The 17870-nt window shown below is 34.0% G+C and overlaps 1 protein-coding gene across 10 annotated transcripts in view; it reads right to left on the minus strand.

Annotated features, from left to right (window-relative positions):
• Positions 1 to 17870, minus strand: part of TRPC4 (transient receptor potential cation channel subfamily C member 4) — a 210748-nt gene that overhangs the window by 188625 nt on the left and 4253 nt on the right. For 5 of the 10 annotated variants that reach the window (XM_070520568.1, XM_070520574.1, XM_070520572.1 and 2 more), the window contains exon 2: positions 13439 to 13510. The exons of the other annotated variants lie outside the window; for them this stretch is intronic. The gene's annotated coding sequence lies outside the window, so the exon portion shown is untranslated. The remainder of the gene's footprint in view (positions 1 to 13438; positions 13511 to 17870) is intronic. 10 annotated transcript variants of the gene reach the window in all.

Here is a 17870-nt window from a genome sequence, read left to right on the forward strand (position 1 = left end):
TCATGTGCCATTTAACGATGGGGATATGTTCTGAGAAATGCATCCTTAGGTGATTTGGTCATTGTGTAAGCATCATAGAGTGTACTTACACAAACCTAGATGACACATCCTACTACATATCTAGGCTATATGGTGCTAAATTTAAGCTACCATCATCATATACGGTCCATCACTGACTGAAACTTCATTACGTGGTGCATGACTATTCTTTTAGTTAGATAGTTTTTATCCTCAGTTTATAGGAGAAACCTAAGAATTAGAAATATTAAGTAATTTATACAAGGTTATCCAGCTAGTGAAAGTGACGGTCAAGATTCAAACTGGGGTCTATGTAACATCAAAACTGAGGCTTTTAATCACTTCCTCCCAAACAAACTGGGGCGGTTTATCACAATTCCGATGACAGACATTGTGAAAGTGTGTCATCATGCTATCATTTTTCTCAAATGCTGTTAGCCATAATATTCCATCAACCACAAAACTCCATCTGCCTAGGGTAATTTACTGTAAGAACAATCAGATTAGAGTTTGAAATATGATCTTTTTATTAGTCAGATCATCAATAATTAATTTTCAGACATAAATTTTTCCTTAAGGAGAAGTTTTGCAAGCAGAAAATAATGTGCATTTTCTTGTGTTTTGATGTTTTTGTTTTACTCTGCAACTTTGTTGACAGGTTATGTCAGTGAAAATGCTGCGAAGATAAATAAAACGAAGTAGAGGTTGATTCCAAAAGAAACCACATCAATTATTTAGTTCTGCTTTTCATTATTACTGTTGTTAGGTACCTTGTACTACAGAAAAAGAATATTTCTAGCTATGTTGGACAATGGGCCTTAAAAATCAATGGTGCAAATGAAGAGGATTACTAAAAATTAGAAATCTTTAATGCAATGTGTCAAAGAAGACATCTGAAGTGTTCATTTTAAAATATTTAGGTGTTTCCTCAAAAAATTAAAAATAGAGATACCTGTGATCCAGCAATCCCACATCTGGGTATACGTCCAAAGGAAATGAAAAGAGAATATTGAAGAGACACCTGCACTCCCATGTTTATTGCAGCATTATTCACAATAGCCAACATAGAGAAACAAGCTAAGTGTCTGTCAACTGATGAATGGACAAGGAAGATGTGGTTAAGAAGCACCGCTCAACAACAGGGAAATGTTTGAAGAAATGTGTCATTAGGCGACTTACATGTACTTACACAAACCTAGGCTATATGGTACTGATCTCATGGGACCACCATTGCATGTGTGGTCCGTCGTCGACCAAAATGTCATCATGCGGTGCATGACTGTATACATTCAAAGGAATGCTCTCCACCCATAAGACAGAAGGAAATCTTGTCATTAGAGACAACATGGATGAACCTTGAGGGCATTATGATAAGTGAAACAATCTAGACAGGGAATGACAAATACTGTACGGTCTCACTTACATGTGGAATCTAAAAGTGAGTGGCACTCACAGAAATGAAGAGTAGAAAACTGGTTGCCAGGGCATGGGGATTGGGATGGAGAAAGTAGGGAGAGGTTGGTAAAAGGGTACAAACTTTCAGGTGTAAGATAAATAAGATCTGAGGATCTAATGTATAACATGGTGAATATAGCCGACAAAACTGTATTGTATAATTGAAATTTGCTAAGAGAGTAGAAACTAAACGTTCTCACCAAGAAAAAAGATAAATATGTGTGGTGGTGGATGTCTTAATGAACTAGATGGGAGGAATCCTTTCACAAGGTATACATAAGTCAAATCACCACAATATACATTTTAAACATCTTATAATTTTACTTGTCAATTATACCTCAATAAAGCTGAAAAAATATTTAGACAGTTGTAAGTATGAATTTGATTGGTATATGAAAGTTAATAATTGCAAGAATAAACTTTGTAGGAAAAATATTTTATGTGATTCTTTTAGACACTTTTCTATTGGCGTCCTACTATGAATGATAAGTACCCAGTTTACTTATGCCATCTCTTCTCATCCTTCTCTACTTCTTCCCTCCAGTGCTCATAATTATTTTAGTATTAGGTTAAATCATACGAAGTTGTCATTTTTCCAAGAAAAAAATGATCATATATAGACAGTTTCATATGGCCCAAACTATTTTATATTTTAGAATATTATTAGTTAAATAATATTAATAAATTTATATTTAATGCTCTCTTCTTATTTTGACTCCCACCTCCTGACTTCAGTGAGCTATAAATTTATTTACACATTTTCAACTTTATAACATTTCCAGTAGGTTCTGTCACCACAGTTGGCCTTCCATCTTTTGTCTGAAGTTTAATTCTACAGTTGGAAATAAATTCCTTTGCATTATAATAACACTATGAATATTGATCACTACAGAGTCAAGTATTGGGCTGGAAATCTATTTCCTTCTCTACAAATTAAGAGTCATTCCTAAGGGAAACTTTTATGCACAAATAATTAATTTACCTTGTATCTGGACTTCAAGACAGACCCACTTAATACTAATCACCACAAAAGCAAAAATTTTGTATCAGTGGTTTGAGGTGATGCATTGTAAATACTTCTGAAATAATACAAAATAAAATAAAAAAAATAGTTGACAGTGTGCTTAAGTATATATGATGATAGGTAATTTATAGAGGATCATAATAAGCAAGCGTGCATTTAATCAAGAATATACAAGAAAAATTTTTATCTTATGCTAAACCTGTATGTCAAGAGAAATACGAATAGCCTAGGATGAGCCAATAGATAGGCAAAGGAGGATTGAGATACCCATCTACAGACCACTATAACCAGAAGCAAGAGATGAAGGCAATAAACTGGTTTTCTTTTCTGTGAGAATTTGGGCAAATCACTTGTTTTGTCTATGCCTTATTTTTTTTCTTTCTAAAAATAAAAAGTGATATGAAGGAAAAAATTTAATATGTTGCATTTCATCAAAATTAAAATATTTGCTTTGCAAATGATCCTGTTAAGATGAAATGATAAGCTACAGACTTGAAGAAACTTGCAAACCACATCTAATAAATGCCTAGTATATAAAGTATTCTCAAACCTCTATGAAAAACAGAAACAAAAATGAAAAACCATTAGATAATGTGCAAAAGACAGGAAGAACCATTCCACGGAAGACAATAGGCAGATGCAAACAAACACATAAAAAGATGTTTAACGTCATTAACCACCGGAGAAATGCAAATTAATATCACCATGAGATAGCACTACTAGAAGAATGGCTAGAATGAAATAAAGAAAGGAATGACACTAAAGTAAGGATGTTACCTTATCCTGTTATTACATCCTTACATGGTAAGGATGTGGAGAAACTGGATCGTTCATTCATTGCTAGTAGAAATGTAAGGTGGGACAGTCACTCTGGAAAATAGTTTATCAGCTTCTTAATAAACTAAACATGCAACTAAAATATGACTCAAAATTACACTCTGGGCACATAGCCCAGAAAAATGAAGAGATATGTTCACGTAAAAATCTGTACAGAAATGTTCACAGCAGCATTATTGGTAAAGGCAAAAACCTGGAAATAACCCAGGTGTCCTTCAATGGGTAAAAGGTTAAACAATGTCCAGTTCATCTACACCATAGAATACTATTCATCAATGAAAAGGAACAAAGTATTGATACACACAACTCAGGGGCATTATACTGAGTAAAATAAGTCTATCTCAAAAGGTCAAATATGGCGTGATTTCAATTATATTACATTCTCAAAATGACAAAATTATAGTGATGGAAAACAAATGAATGGTTCTAGGGGTTAGAGACGGTGTCTCTCAAAGAAAAAAAGAACACAAGTAAAAGTATAAATCAAGAAGCAGACTTTGGACCGACCATGTTTAAAATATACTTGAAAAGGGAAAGATAAAGATTTGGTGATTCTTCCTGAAACTGACTTTGATAAACAAGAATAAGAAATGAAAAGGAAGGAATGAGGACATTGTATTTTTCCAGACATTGCACAACTGGATTTAAATCCAGTCCTTAAAAAGTTAATACTTTACCAAGCACTATAAAATCTTAAAAGGTTCAGAAACATGGTATCATACATGCTAAGACTGACACACAGGAAAACTTGAAGCTGCTCGTTAATTTATACAAGTACACTGAAAAAATGCCTCAGATTTCCAACTTGCACTTTCAGCATAATTGTTAAAAGACTTCGTTGTGGAATTTGTCAGGTTCGGGTTTATTCGAGGGCTATATTGCATACTAATTATGTGGCCTGGGAAAGCTATTTAATCATTCTAAGCCTTTAGTTTCTCCATCTGTAAAATGGGGATGGTGATAGTTGTCATGAGGCTAACAATATAAGGTAATGCAAGCAAACCAATCAGCTTGGGGCCTGCCATAGACTAGTCACTCATTAAACGTTAAGTTGTGTTACTTTGCTATTATTTTCAAAAGAAAGTTGGAAAATTTCATTCTAGCCACTATCAGAGCACCTTAAACTTCTCATACCCTTAGCTGACTGAAGTCCCAGCATCATTAAAAACTAGCTAGTTATTTAGCATGATAATTGTGTATTTGGAGGATTGCAATGTGACTGAAAGGTCCAATACAGTACCACAAAGCAAGAGATGAGAAGAATATTTGAAGAACATTATATTAGGTGGGTAACTCTTCACAAAACACTCAAAGTATTTGCTTTTACAGATCAGTGGAATAGAAATTAGAGGAATCTCTGGGTTGGGTTTGAGAGGCCCCAAATAGCTGCTCTTTCTTCAAGGATTGTCCTGAGTTTAGCTTATAACCCTAAAGTCCTCCAGATGGCACCCCACAATTTTGAGGGAAGACTGGTTACTTCCCTCCAGAGGTACCAGAAGATTGGCTGAAGTCCCATCACAGCCCATTGCAAGGCCTTAGATTCCCACAGTTAGATGAAATCTACGGGCTTCCTGGGTAGGAAACTCAGTGTGTAGCTATGGTGGCCCAGGTCACTGACAGGAAGGTAGCTCAGGGAGGAAGTGAGATCCTGGATCATTATGTCTTCCAGCTTGTTTACGTGTTGTCTCAACTGATATGAAAACTGTGTATCATCCACACCATGGAATACTACTAAGAAATAAAAAGAACAAGCTATTGATACAACAGCTTGGATGAATCCCAAGGTTGGTGCCAACTCGTTCCACTGGAAGAGAAGTCTGGCTTTAGGACGGGTTCTCCTGAAGCTCAGAGATGGTGTACTTGCTGTTGACCATGAGATGAACTCCTTTCCGTGGTGGTACATATAGTCTTGAGGACCATGGTCACAACTATGGCATTAGATTTTGGGCTGAGGGACAGGTTAGGAATGTCAGCCCACAGACAAATGTGGATCTCCCTTCTGAGACACAATCAACCAGCAGTGAGTCTAGAATTTAATCTAACTCCTCCCTACCTTCTGAGGAAATCTCAGTGCTCCTTCACTCAGGCCATCCACCAGTGCCTCACTGTACTTCAAGGCAATATTAAACCGGAAGGGGTAAGACAGATTCTCCAGCCACCAAAGTTTCAGCACTGACAACTTAACTCTCAACTTGTCAGGCTGGAGCTGAGCCCATGCTGTGTTTGAATCCAATCATCGTCAAGTCTGTACTGGGAAGACAACATTCCCTTCATCCATTCCTGTATCTCTTTTGCACAGATTAAAACTATGATTCATAAAAAAAGACATATAATGCACACCTTAGGGTAAACAAGGTCTGATCTGGATCATATAAAAACAGCTAGCAGATATGTTAATCATATGCTGGAATGATACTGATGGTAAAATCAGAGATGATGCCTCATATGCAACTTTGGATAATATCTTGGATATGATCTGGTGTAATATAGTGTTGGGCACATCTGCAGACCATGTTTAAGAAATATTTTATATCAGGCCTTAGGCAATCTTAGCAATAACAGTTATAGCTGTAACACAAACAGCAGTGAGCAATAGCACTTATCTATCCTTTTAGAATGAACTTTGAGTGGGAGAAATGAAGATTGCCCAGAAAACCAGAGGCCTGAAAAAAATCTCACCTCAGTGACAGAGAGGTCAAATTGCTACTGCATTATATTGTCTCTACTTTTTGTTCAGTTAATAGTGTGTTTGCTATTCAATAAGAAAGAGGTATTAGTCAGAACTTCATTACAACTGATTTGTGCCACATTAATATGGTTTTATTTAGAATTTATTATTTTATACAAAATAGCTTTAAAATGGTTGTTTAGTTTCTAATGTCAAAGACTTGGTAATTTTGCAAGAATAATGTTACCTGTGTGCTAATAAAAAATAATCAGGTTAAAGATTCCAAAACTCCTTTGTGATTGCTATATTTATCTCTCTGTGGGTATAATCGTGTATCCATACTGTACCATATGAGTATAATTTCTTTCTTTTAAAATTTTGACTAAATTTTTCAAATTTAGTCAAATTTAAATTCAAAATATAAAAGGAGAAGTACTTATGCTTCTGACTATGATAGAATGGCATGTAGTGGACTAACATTCTTTCTGATAACATTTAGAACAGCTGGGTAAATATAAATAAACAAGCAAATAAACAAATCTTGTCTAAAGAAGAGCTGCAGAGCTAACTAGGACTTGAGGAGCCAAGATCCTGGATGGAGAGAAGCCACAAGAGATGAATTGACCTTCTACAAACCATGTTTCCTCTCAAGGAATTTACCAAGGTAACCAAACGCAAGGTTCTCATGTCCTGGTAAGAAGGGAGACAGACGGAAGCGAATCTCACACTCAGCAGGTCTTCTCTCAAGGCATTTGTTAAAATCTTAAGTTTTACAGGAAAATAAGTAAGACTCTTATCAGAAGGATGCTGAAAATCAGAGGACAGTATTCTTCGATCTCACAAAAATGCAGCAGTGAAATTCATTATTCAGGAACTTAGAGAAGTGGACTTATTAAATAGCCAAGGTTCTCAGACCCAAGAGTCCTATAACATAATAACAGGGGTTAATCAGGCGTTCTCAGAGCCTTGCAAAGTCTGAAAATTAGCATCTCAGCAGCTCACTTTGTGACTGGATTAAGATGTCTACACCCATTCTATCTGCCTGCCAGAAGACAGGGGGTATCCTCTCTGAGAGAGGGTGGTAAAGCTTCTACAATTTTTGATACAAATTTGTCATCTTTAAATAAAAAAGCATGAGGCATTCCAAGAAAAAATTAAGAAAAACAGACCAACACATAACCCTGTTATTGGAGTTATCAGCCTCAGGCTTTAAACTAAATGAGCTAATCAACAATATTCAGAAATTAGATGGAAAAATGGAAAATTTTATGAGAGATATAAAATCTATAGAAAAGAATTAAAACACTAAATGTGAAAAATGTAAGAATTGAAATTAACAACTTAATAAATGATTTTAACACCAGATAGGACATGGTAAAAAAAAAAAAGGAGGATTCATGAATGGGAAATAAGGTAGCAAAAAATATCCAGATTACAGCACAGAGAGCAAAAATGGATGGTAAAGACACTAACAGAAGACTTAAAGGAATGCTAGAAATAGCGCAGAGTACAAAGGTAAAAATGCGTATTTGGAGGCCTTAGGGGGAAAGAAAGGAAGGTGTAAGACTATACCTGAAGAGGGAATGACCAAGAATTTTCCAAAATTGATGAAAGATACCAAGCCGTATCTAAGAAATGCTCTAAATGTTAAGCAGTAAAAATCCAAAGATATCACCTACATACACTATTGTAAAATTCCTAAATGGACTAACAGAAAACATAAAAGCAACCAAAAATAAAGAACGTTATGCAATAATCAAAGGTTCAATAATCAGATTAATGTCTGACTTCTCAAAAGAAATGATGGAAGTCAAAAGTCAATTTAGCTGCATATTTAAAGTACAGTAGGGGGTTGCTTAATGACGGGAATATGTTCTGAGAAAGTCGTTATTAGGCAATTTCATTGCTGCGTGAACATGATAAAATGTACTGAAAGGGAACAAAATTTACCACCCCAAAATGTGTCTCTTTAAAATGAGGATTATTTTAGGTTGATTATTTTTAAGACGCAAAAGATTCAGAAAGTTTTTCTTGTTACCTCCCCTTTAACTGCCTAAAAGAATTTGGATAAAAATACTTGTCTCAGGAAGTGAGCCACCACCTTAGAATAACATGAACTAGATGGGAGACAAGGAGGAACCTAGAAAAGCCTGTTTACTGGGCTCCTCCCTGTATTCTTCTGTTTCTCTGTGGCCAAACACTTGTTTTCCAAACATTTGCTACTTTTCACCTACCTGTGAATCGCCTTCCTTCCCTTTGAAGTCCCTGACTCTCCCCATCCCTAACATCTTCTTTTGTCTTTAGCTGAGGATGCTATTTAAGGTGAGGGCTTTGGCCATTTTGGCCAGTTACTCAGTTTTCTTGGGTTTCTCTCACTGTATACATGTTATTAAATTTTTCTTTGTTTTTCTCCTGTTAATCTGTCCCACATCAATTTAATTCTTAGACCAGCCAGAAAAACCTAGAGGGGTAGAGGAAAATTTCTTCCTCCTCTACAGTACTTACACAAACCTAGATGTTATAGCCCTCTACACACTCAGACTACATGGTACTAATCATATGGGACAACCATCATTTATGCAGTACCTAGTTGATCAAAATGTTGCTATGTAGTGCGACTGTACTGAAAGAAAATAATTTTCCATCTAGAATACACTAACCAATGAAACTGGCTTTAAAAGTGAGGGGAAAAAGAAAACATTTTCAATCAAACAAAAACTGAGAAAATTCATTGCCAAAATACTGACACTAAACATACTAAAGAGAACTCTTGGTTGCCCACAGAGACATGGTAGTACTAGAAGGATTAGAGGCCATCTAGAAGCAGCAAATGTAGTATCTGCAATTATAAAAATTAAAAAAACTAAAGTAGAAAGTACAACAGGTTTATAGTTGTTCTTGAAAACCATTAAAAATTAAATCTATCCAGCAAGTCCACTCCCCCTTAAATTTATGTGTGTCAGTGTATATAAAGTTTTATTTTTTTAAAGATAAACATACTATCCCTCAAATTTACTTCAACCTACTCTATCATAAGAAATAACGACAACAATAGCTCATCAAAAGTCAGATAAATATTTTGATTGGTTGGTCTTATGTTTATATTTCAAATAATTTACAAACTCTTCCAAAGAACTTGCAAGAATTTTAGGAAAAGAAACTGAAAGTATTTGTTGCATTAATTAAAATTAAAATGTTAGACTCCTTTTAAAATAAACAATTAGCTATGATTAATAGATCAATAATATATCTTAAGTATTTTGCCATTTCAGATAAGACATTTGAAAATCTCCATTTAGTGGGTAGTTTTAGGATTTATCCTTATGATCGTAGTGAGCATTCATTTTAGTATAAAACACAAAAATGGCTAGAAGTCCCAGCACCAACCATATAATGATTTTCTCCTCCCAATGGAGCAGAGAGTACAATTGATCATTTTTCTTAAACACAATGCATTAAATTCATTGTTCCCATCCTTGTGCACCATTGGAGAATGTAACAATATGAAATTTAGTTTCTTAAAATCCTTTGCTAAGCCCTTCTTGATATGAAATTTTCTTAAATATATTAGGAAGAAACTTCTAACCTAAAGAAAAGAAACTAGTAATAGTGTTTCACCAGAAGTCATACTTCAATAAAGGCTACAACTGAATTTCACCATGAACACAGGATGTTACCACAATTTTATAAATGTTCATCATACTTTCCATCTACATATGGAAGTACTCTGGTCTGGTTGAGGCAGCATTTATATATGGCAACGCTGTGTCATAAGCCTCTAGTCTATGAGGGAGGAGCCTTAAATCCAGGACCAACTAGACAACTGAAGATGCCCATCTGTAGGTAGAAGAGTGATGGAGTGCAAGCAATAGATATTACTAAATGTTGCACTGGAAATGAACCAAAGGTTCTATGAAACCCTGTGAGTGTCAGTGTTTTTGGTATACTTGTATATCCATTTCATTATGATTAATATAATCAAAGTAAACCCTGGCAGACCCTGAAATATTTCTAAAATCTATTGAATACCAATGTATTTTATGAGTAGAGATTCTCTTTAACTATATTAAATATTTGACCCATAATCCTTGTATATTTTCATAGATGAGAAGATCTTATTCTAACTCTTAAGACCAATAGCATTATAAGAATATAGCTCAGCTTTCAGCTAACTTTCTTTAAATAAACTGAAACGAGTCAAGGTTATATGCTTCAAACATATCTAGGTTATTCAACAATGGATCATTTTAAATACTCAGTTTGTTTACTTCTTAATCAAGTTGTGTCCTGCCTCTACTTTTACTTTGTAGATATTTACATTTAAAAACATCAAAGGCTAAAATATTATAGTATAAAACAGATCTTCTGCATTTTGTGTTGCCAAAAATTATTACCATTAACTATTAATTTAAAAAGGGGCAATTTTCAAATTTAATCATACCCAATATATCAATTACAGCAATGTAATAACTTATAAAAAAGTATTTAAGCATATTAGAAAGTTCTGGTTTTAGTGGCTCACTACTAAGTACAACAGAATAGAAAGCAGTCTTTGTTCTTCAACTTCAAGTTGTTGATATTTCATATATTGGGAAAATTCTTTATCCTAAGTACTATTATAATGAAATGTTTTCTCATTAAAACTTCTTTTATTCATGAAAGGGCAAAATCATTTGCTGGTTCGCTTTGTTCCAAGAACGTGCTGGAGTGCTAAATGAAAATATGCAGTTCAGCTCTCTAAGTAGCTTGCACATTACAAACCAAAATGTTAAGCTGTGAGGTTAAAATGAACTAGATAAGCAAAGAAGTCTTTTCCCTCTGCCAACATTTCTTTTTATACAGCACATACAGAGGGACATATCTTTTTCTTTTTCAGAGACAAAGCTATTTAATATCCTACGGAGTAATAGTAACCCTAATATGTGACTGTTCTTTAAAAATATTTCTTTCTCCTTAATTGTAGAGGCTCTCAGAGGCTTAGAGGTAGGCATTCTGATTATTTCATACGCTGACTCGCAGAAAGCAAAGTTCTGACAAAGAGGGTAGTCCTAGGAATGTAGGTCCCAGAATGATTGTTAAAAGATTAAGGTAGCTAGTTGGGTTCCTTTTTTGTTCCCAATATTTAAGACAATGAGAAAGATGGCCTTTGCTAGGTCATCAATCCATTCTCAGCTGTAGACAGAAGAGCTCACTAGAAAACACGAACAGTGGTTACTGAAAACTCCAAGATGACTCTAGGATGAATCCACCCCTCCAAGCATATCTTGAGGCAAGGTCCTCTATGTCTCAAGGCAAAGCATTGGGGGTGAGGATCCAAGTCACTCCATCCCCAGCTCTAAACCTGGCTTCTTTTCTTAGGTTTGCTTCATTGGTTCCAGGGGATTTTGGGCAACATGTAGCTGTCTCACCTCAAATCCATCAAGACTCTGGAAGACAACTTTTATCTCCTAATATACGCCGCCTTTGAACAATAATTTACTAATATTTATATAGAAAAGGAAAGCATCATGTTTAACAGTGTCAAGGATGATTTTTAAATTTAACATAGATTTACAGTTGGAAAACCCAAGTCTCACTCATAGGAAACAGTAATCGGAGACAAGGACGGTGCATTAGGATTTCTTCTAACATAACCCAGTGTTATTTTTTTATTTCCAAACATAGGCTATATCTATTTTAATACAATTTGTGTTATTTCCCCTTAATAAGTTCTCTATTTCAGTGAGAAAGTATCAGGAGACAATAAACAGTAAGACGTCTGTAAGATAATATGGGATACTGGAACGTGCTAATAAGAGGTTTATGAGAATCCCTTGTTGAAATCTTCAAGAAAAAGGAAAGTATTTGCCTGTCTGTACTCTTCAGGTCTAGAAGAGTGACTGTCATGCACTAAATGAGCCCCTAATAAAGCTTTCTATATGTGTGTGTGTGTGTATATATATATATATATATATATATATATTATGTTATATATGTGACAAAGAATCATTTAGTAAGACTTGAGAGTCTTGTTTAAAAACAGGCTTTTGAATTAGATGATCTTCCAAGTCATCCATTACATATCTAGCCATTCTACAGAGACACTGCTACATTGGCAAATAACTTCCATTGTCTTTTATGGGCTACTCTACGCTCTTTGCTAACAATTTGTATCTCACTTTCTCTGATAATTCCTCTGTAGGCATTACCTTAAGAGATTATCACCCAGGAGCAGTCTCCCATCCTTTCATTATTGCTTACACAGCAATCTATGTATATACTTATATGAGGCTAGATGAAATTAAACAAGGCCCAACTGTGCTTTTCAAACTACAACCACAATAGAAGGTAATTTATTTAAAGTGTAGCCTTCGGTGTGATCTTCAGGGTGTGCAGCTTCACTCCACTTAGCATGAAAAAGATCTTTACACAAAATGATACTCATCCTGTCACGAAAACTTGGGACAATGGTATATAAAGCATTGTCCCTTCAGATTCTCCATTCTTCACTCATTCTCCATTCATTCACTTCACTACACATCATGCCTGTCCTCTCATCCCTGCATTGTGTTTTTGGGCATTCATATTGGTATGTGCCCAGTTACTTGAAAGAACAGCATATTAAAATAAAGGAGTTGAGCATACTGGCTGACAACAGATCAATCATCCATGCATTAATTTATTGCATTCATATATTCAAAAAGTATACATTGAACACTATACTAATTCTATGAAAATAAAAATTATAACTCAACGTGCTACAAACTACGATCCTGGTAGGCACAGGATACCAGCTTACACAGTTGTGTTGTTTTTCCACAATCATTTAGAGGTAAAATACATAAAAATATAGTAGAATATCTGAACGCTTTTCCTAAACCTTGATTTGTAACAATTCCACTCTCAATGAAGTAGAATGAAAGGACCAAAAAAAAAAAAAAGTTCGTGTTACCTACAACTGGACACCATGTACTGTCAAGTCTTTGAGGTGACATCTCAAATTAATTTACCAAATAGAATCACTCCAAAGAAGTCTCTGGCTTTCTCTAGTTCACCTTAGAAATACTTGTATGTGTCCTCTTTCAACCCTAACCACACTTCTCACAGTGTAATGAAACAAAAACTCTCCCTTAAGAATTTCATCACAGCACCATTCAAAGTAAAATACATTAATAATTGGTTATATAAATCCTGCGAAAATGAGCACTAAGGAGTAACTAGTTGAGTGGAAGTTACATTCATTGAATAACTGTGGGTTAATTATTTTTAGAACGTAGGAAATAATATAGTACTCAATATATCACATAAGTGTAATACTATTATAGCTGGCTTCATTATATGGATAAATATGCTCAAAATTCAGACAACTAAGGTATTACAAAACAGCAAAATAAATTAATTATGCCCAATTACAAACGCATAATATTTACGACGATCTAATTCAGTTAAAAACTCACACATTTTTTGAGCATCCTCTGGGTTTCTTAAAGGAGTTTACTGTCTAGTTCAGGAGACAGACCTCTACCCACCTGCAAGGCAGAATATAACAAGGTTTGCTTGTATTTATATTTCAACACCTGGAGACAGGAAGGAAACTTTCAAGGAGACAGTAACATTGAGCTAGGCTTTAGTGCTTGGGGAACATTTTGACAGGAAGCAATAAAGTAAAAGCTGTTCTATACAGAGGGAGCTTTACCAGGAAACGCAAAGATGAAGAGCTTACTCGTGTCATCCATCTATTTATCCAATTAGTCACTTACTAATAGTCAACAAATATCTACTAAATGGATGCCACTTCAGTGCCAATTTTCGTAATGGCATTACATGTATTTAAAGAAACTACTTCTTTAACTTCAGTGTTAATAGGTCTTTGAACATAATCACATCCGTTTTAACTTCAGGTATGTTTTTAAAAAACCACAGAAAAGTTCTTACAATGTGCTGCCAGCTGATAGATGTCTTCTGGGATTTATGAATGAGAACTCCCTTTGTTATGTATCAAGGGATGTCAAAAATAATCAGGCAATTAATATTTCACATAAAATGAAGACAAAACACTTGTCTAGAAATTTTATGTAACATTGATAAGATGCCATATATAACTAACATGTCTTAACATGACTGCTTCTTCTATGAAGACATTTTATTAATAGTCTACAGATGCTCTAACATTTTGAATGAGAACTTTTTATTTAGAAATTATAATCTCATGACTATTTAAAGAAAAATTTATAACCTTGAATTTTATCCATGAAACTAAACCCTTTTCCTCTTTCCACACATCTTACATTTATATTCAAGAGTAAAAAAAGAAATCATTTTGAGAACAACCTGCTTGAGGTGAGTAGTGTATCTCTTGCTTGGCTTCAAAACTGATGGAGGTTTAGTCAACAGAATATTGTTTCCAATTTTAGCCTCATAATGGGGTTGTCTATGCCCCAATGTTACATCATTTGAAAAATTAATTAAATAAATAGCTGTAAGAATCCAGTGAATTTATGAACCTTGTTAAAAGATTACTAATTTTATTTTAGAAACCATAAGAATTAAGTAAAAAGAATACAGGCTTTAGAATCAAGTAGACACGGGTTCAAGTCCTCACTCTACCACAAAGCAGCTTTGTGACTTTTTAGAAATTTAATCTTTTCAGACTCTTTAAAAGGTGGTAATAATTCTTCAGTTTTAAGCTAGATGTGAAGATAAACATGAGAAAAAGTTTACTTTTTTAAAAAACTTATATGTCCATAGCATAGTGCCTGGCATACATTAAGTATCCATAAATATTGCCCCTTTTTCCTCTTTTCCTTTTTTCATGATAGTTTGTTTTTCCGTCTTAAATAAATTTTAGTTCTTGATGGTATTTGTTCAAGGAAACTATTTATGGTGACTTTTTCAACATATTTCAAAAATATAACAGCAAACTACAAGCAGAATGTAATGAATGCATATCTGATTCATTTCATTGCACTTGCCATTTCTTAAAAAGAATGCAGTGTGTTAGATAAAGCTATCAAGGCATTTTTTAAATTAATGTTTTAATTAACATTTATAATTTTATGTGTAAAACTATACCCATGTGTCAGCTGTTGCCTCTTAAGCAGCCATTACTCTATGAACTGCTGTATTTCAGAGGAAACGTTTTTTAAGGGAGACAAAACACACGCTAATATTAATGGAATATCATCTACAGTTTAGTTACAGGAGCAGATCAAGTAGTGAAGCTGTTATCTCTCTTTCATATCCTATTTAAGTGAAACCGAAGTTTCAGAAGGATCATTGAGATTTTTAAAAAATGTAAATAGATTTCATTTATTGAATAGTTCACAGAACAACGTAGTTGTAAATTGATGTATTTTCAATGTACGTGTCTTTAATTTTCAGTTTCATAAATAAGTAGCTTCTTTTCCTAAATGTATTTTTTATCACAGAGTTATTTTGGTAGTACAATGTTCTCGGAGATTAGGCCTATTTTTATGCTGGTTAAAAAGATATAGCCATGATATTATATCCCTAATCAAAACATTCTTGAATCTCTTAAAATATTGAGGTCCCAGTGCATCTGAGAGGATTAGAACTAGAAAACATGAGAGGAAAGGTAGTTCTAAAGCAAGTTTTCATCACAACTAGATAGAAGAAAATGTCCAATGGAAGTCGGGTTGAACTAGTCAGTTTTAATGTTTATTGGTGGGGAGTGATGGAGCATAAATTAGGTTAAAAGCCAAGATTTTTATTTTGAGTTGTCTCCTCAATCTCATTTTCAATAAGAACTCAAATGCTTATGGTGGGTTTTCCACAGATATTAAGTAGGTGAATAACACAGGTTTCAATTTAGCCCAGACAATCCAATGTGGAAAGTCAAGATGCACATTAGAAGCTGATCTCATAAAATGTTTAGCAATGACAATAGTGGAAAAGGAAAATTTAATTTATTATAATCCCCTTCACCTATCTCATTTTCAACAATAAAACAATCACATTTTCATAAAAATATATTCAGTCCACAGTTTGACTATCCTAGCTACTCTTTAGCACTTCTCATATATATAACTTTATTTGCAAAGTCCTTTATCTCTTTGAGCACTGATATTCAGATATTAACTATTGTACTAATGTGTGCATATATTTATTTTTGTTCCAATATATGAATTAACTTGAAATGGTAGATTATTTTAGTTTTCAGCTGCTAAATGTAATGTTGATAACTTGAGTTGCCATAAATTATCCTGGCAATTAAACATGCAGGTACAAAAATGTAACAATATTTTAAACAATATGTGAAAGTAAGTTTTAATTCAGTAGGGTTAATTAGCATATCCTAAAGGCTATTATAATACTTTCATAGAAATTTAATCATGTTTATAATAGGGTTTAAGTTTACAAGTTTAAATTTGTGTACTAAACAAAATATTCAAATTTCCCCTAATCAGAATGAATAAAAGCAACATTCTGGTGTTTCCTATTTATGTAAAGTATAAATTAATTAAGGTTATCTTATATGGAAAGTTATTTGTTCTCTTACTATTTTAATAACCAAAGTGGCCACAAAATTTATACAGAACTTTAATTTTCTTATGGTTTTCTCTGTGCATTTTGGATTTGACCTTCCAGGAATACCAGCAACAGAGAAATAAACAGTATGAAAGTTACAAAATTTTAGCTCTTATAAGTAGTAATAGAAATCTATTCCCAAAGCTCATATCTTTGAGAACCACCACTAAGTAATTAAATTGAAACTTATTTTCAAGATCAGAGATTTTCAGACACACTGTTAATATTTGACAGGTTTTACTAAAGAGACATGTCTCTTGTATCTGTTGAACTTAGATGCTTTATGCTTTGATGAATGCCCATGTTCCTTTAAGTTCTTACTTAAGAGGAAGAACTTTTCTAAATTTGCAATTACGAGTCTTCTCACTATGCCTTATTTAAACTGTTTATCTATCTATCTACTCATTCAGTGAATAGTAAGCAGCTCTTAGGTATCAATCTCATCAACCTGTTAGTGTGTATTTTTCTTTCTGCATAACTTCCTTGGCATAAATCTATCCGCTCTTCACTCCACAACAGCAATAGCAGGCTTAGCCGTGTAGCTGAGCTCTGATTAGAGCTCTATTGAAAGGCTTTCCAGCTCTATGGTCTCTTATTCATAAGTAATGTAAGTGCTTTCTTTCCTTCTACCTGTACTAACTTTTATTAATCCAAGACATTTGCATAAAAAACTTAGATAAAGCCTATTAACGTCTACTGATGTGCTGATTTGCATTAACTGCATTAATTCATAAATCTAGTTTTTAAAGTGCTTCTTTAACAATGTCTTACTGAATTTTGATTCTAATATCCAAAGTACTAGATATCTCTATACCTTACTGATTTTTTTGCCTTAAACACTCAAGGGGGAATGTTTCCTGGTCTACTGACCAGGTGAACAGAAATGGGTAACACAAATGTAAGTTTAAATAGCAAACCATAACACGGTAATGATGATTTCATTCTTTTAACATATCCACCCACTCTTACTCTCGCTGTTTAATTCAGTTTTACTTAAAAATAAAAAAAAAAACTTCACTTAACCTTTTTTCTTAAATAATTTGTAATATGTTTTGTTTGTGATTACCATGACAGGAAAGCCAGAAATTATATGAGACCTGAAAGTTTTTTTTTTTTTCAGTTTTACAAGTCTGTTCTAAATGTGTTTTTAATAAAACAAGTAAACCTTGCTTCCACCCCTCCTTCCACTCTTCTGGCTTGGAGCTTACTCAGTAAGCTACCTGCTGCATTTTATAGCTGCAGAATTTAACCGGGAAGGGCTCCTCTAAGAAACCATGTGAACAGGGATGCACCATAGTGGACACAACAGAGTAAATACAGACAAGAACAGAACTCCTTTTC

Source organism: Equus asinus, chromosome 11, assembly GCF_041296235.1.
Source record: "Equus asinus isolate D_3611 breed Donkey chromosome 11, EquAss-T2T_v2, whole genome shotgun sequence".
Taxonomy (NCBI): Eukaryota; Metazoa; Chordata; class Mammalia; order Perissodactyla; family Equidae; genus Equus; species Equus asinus.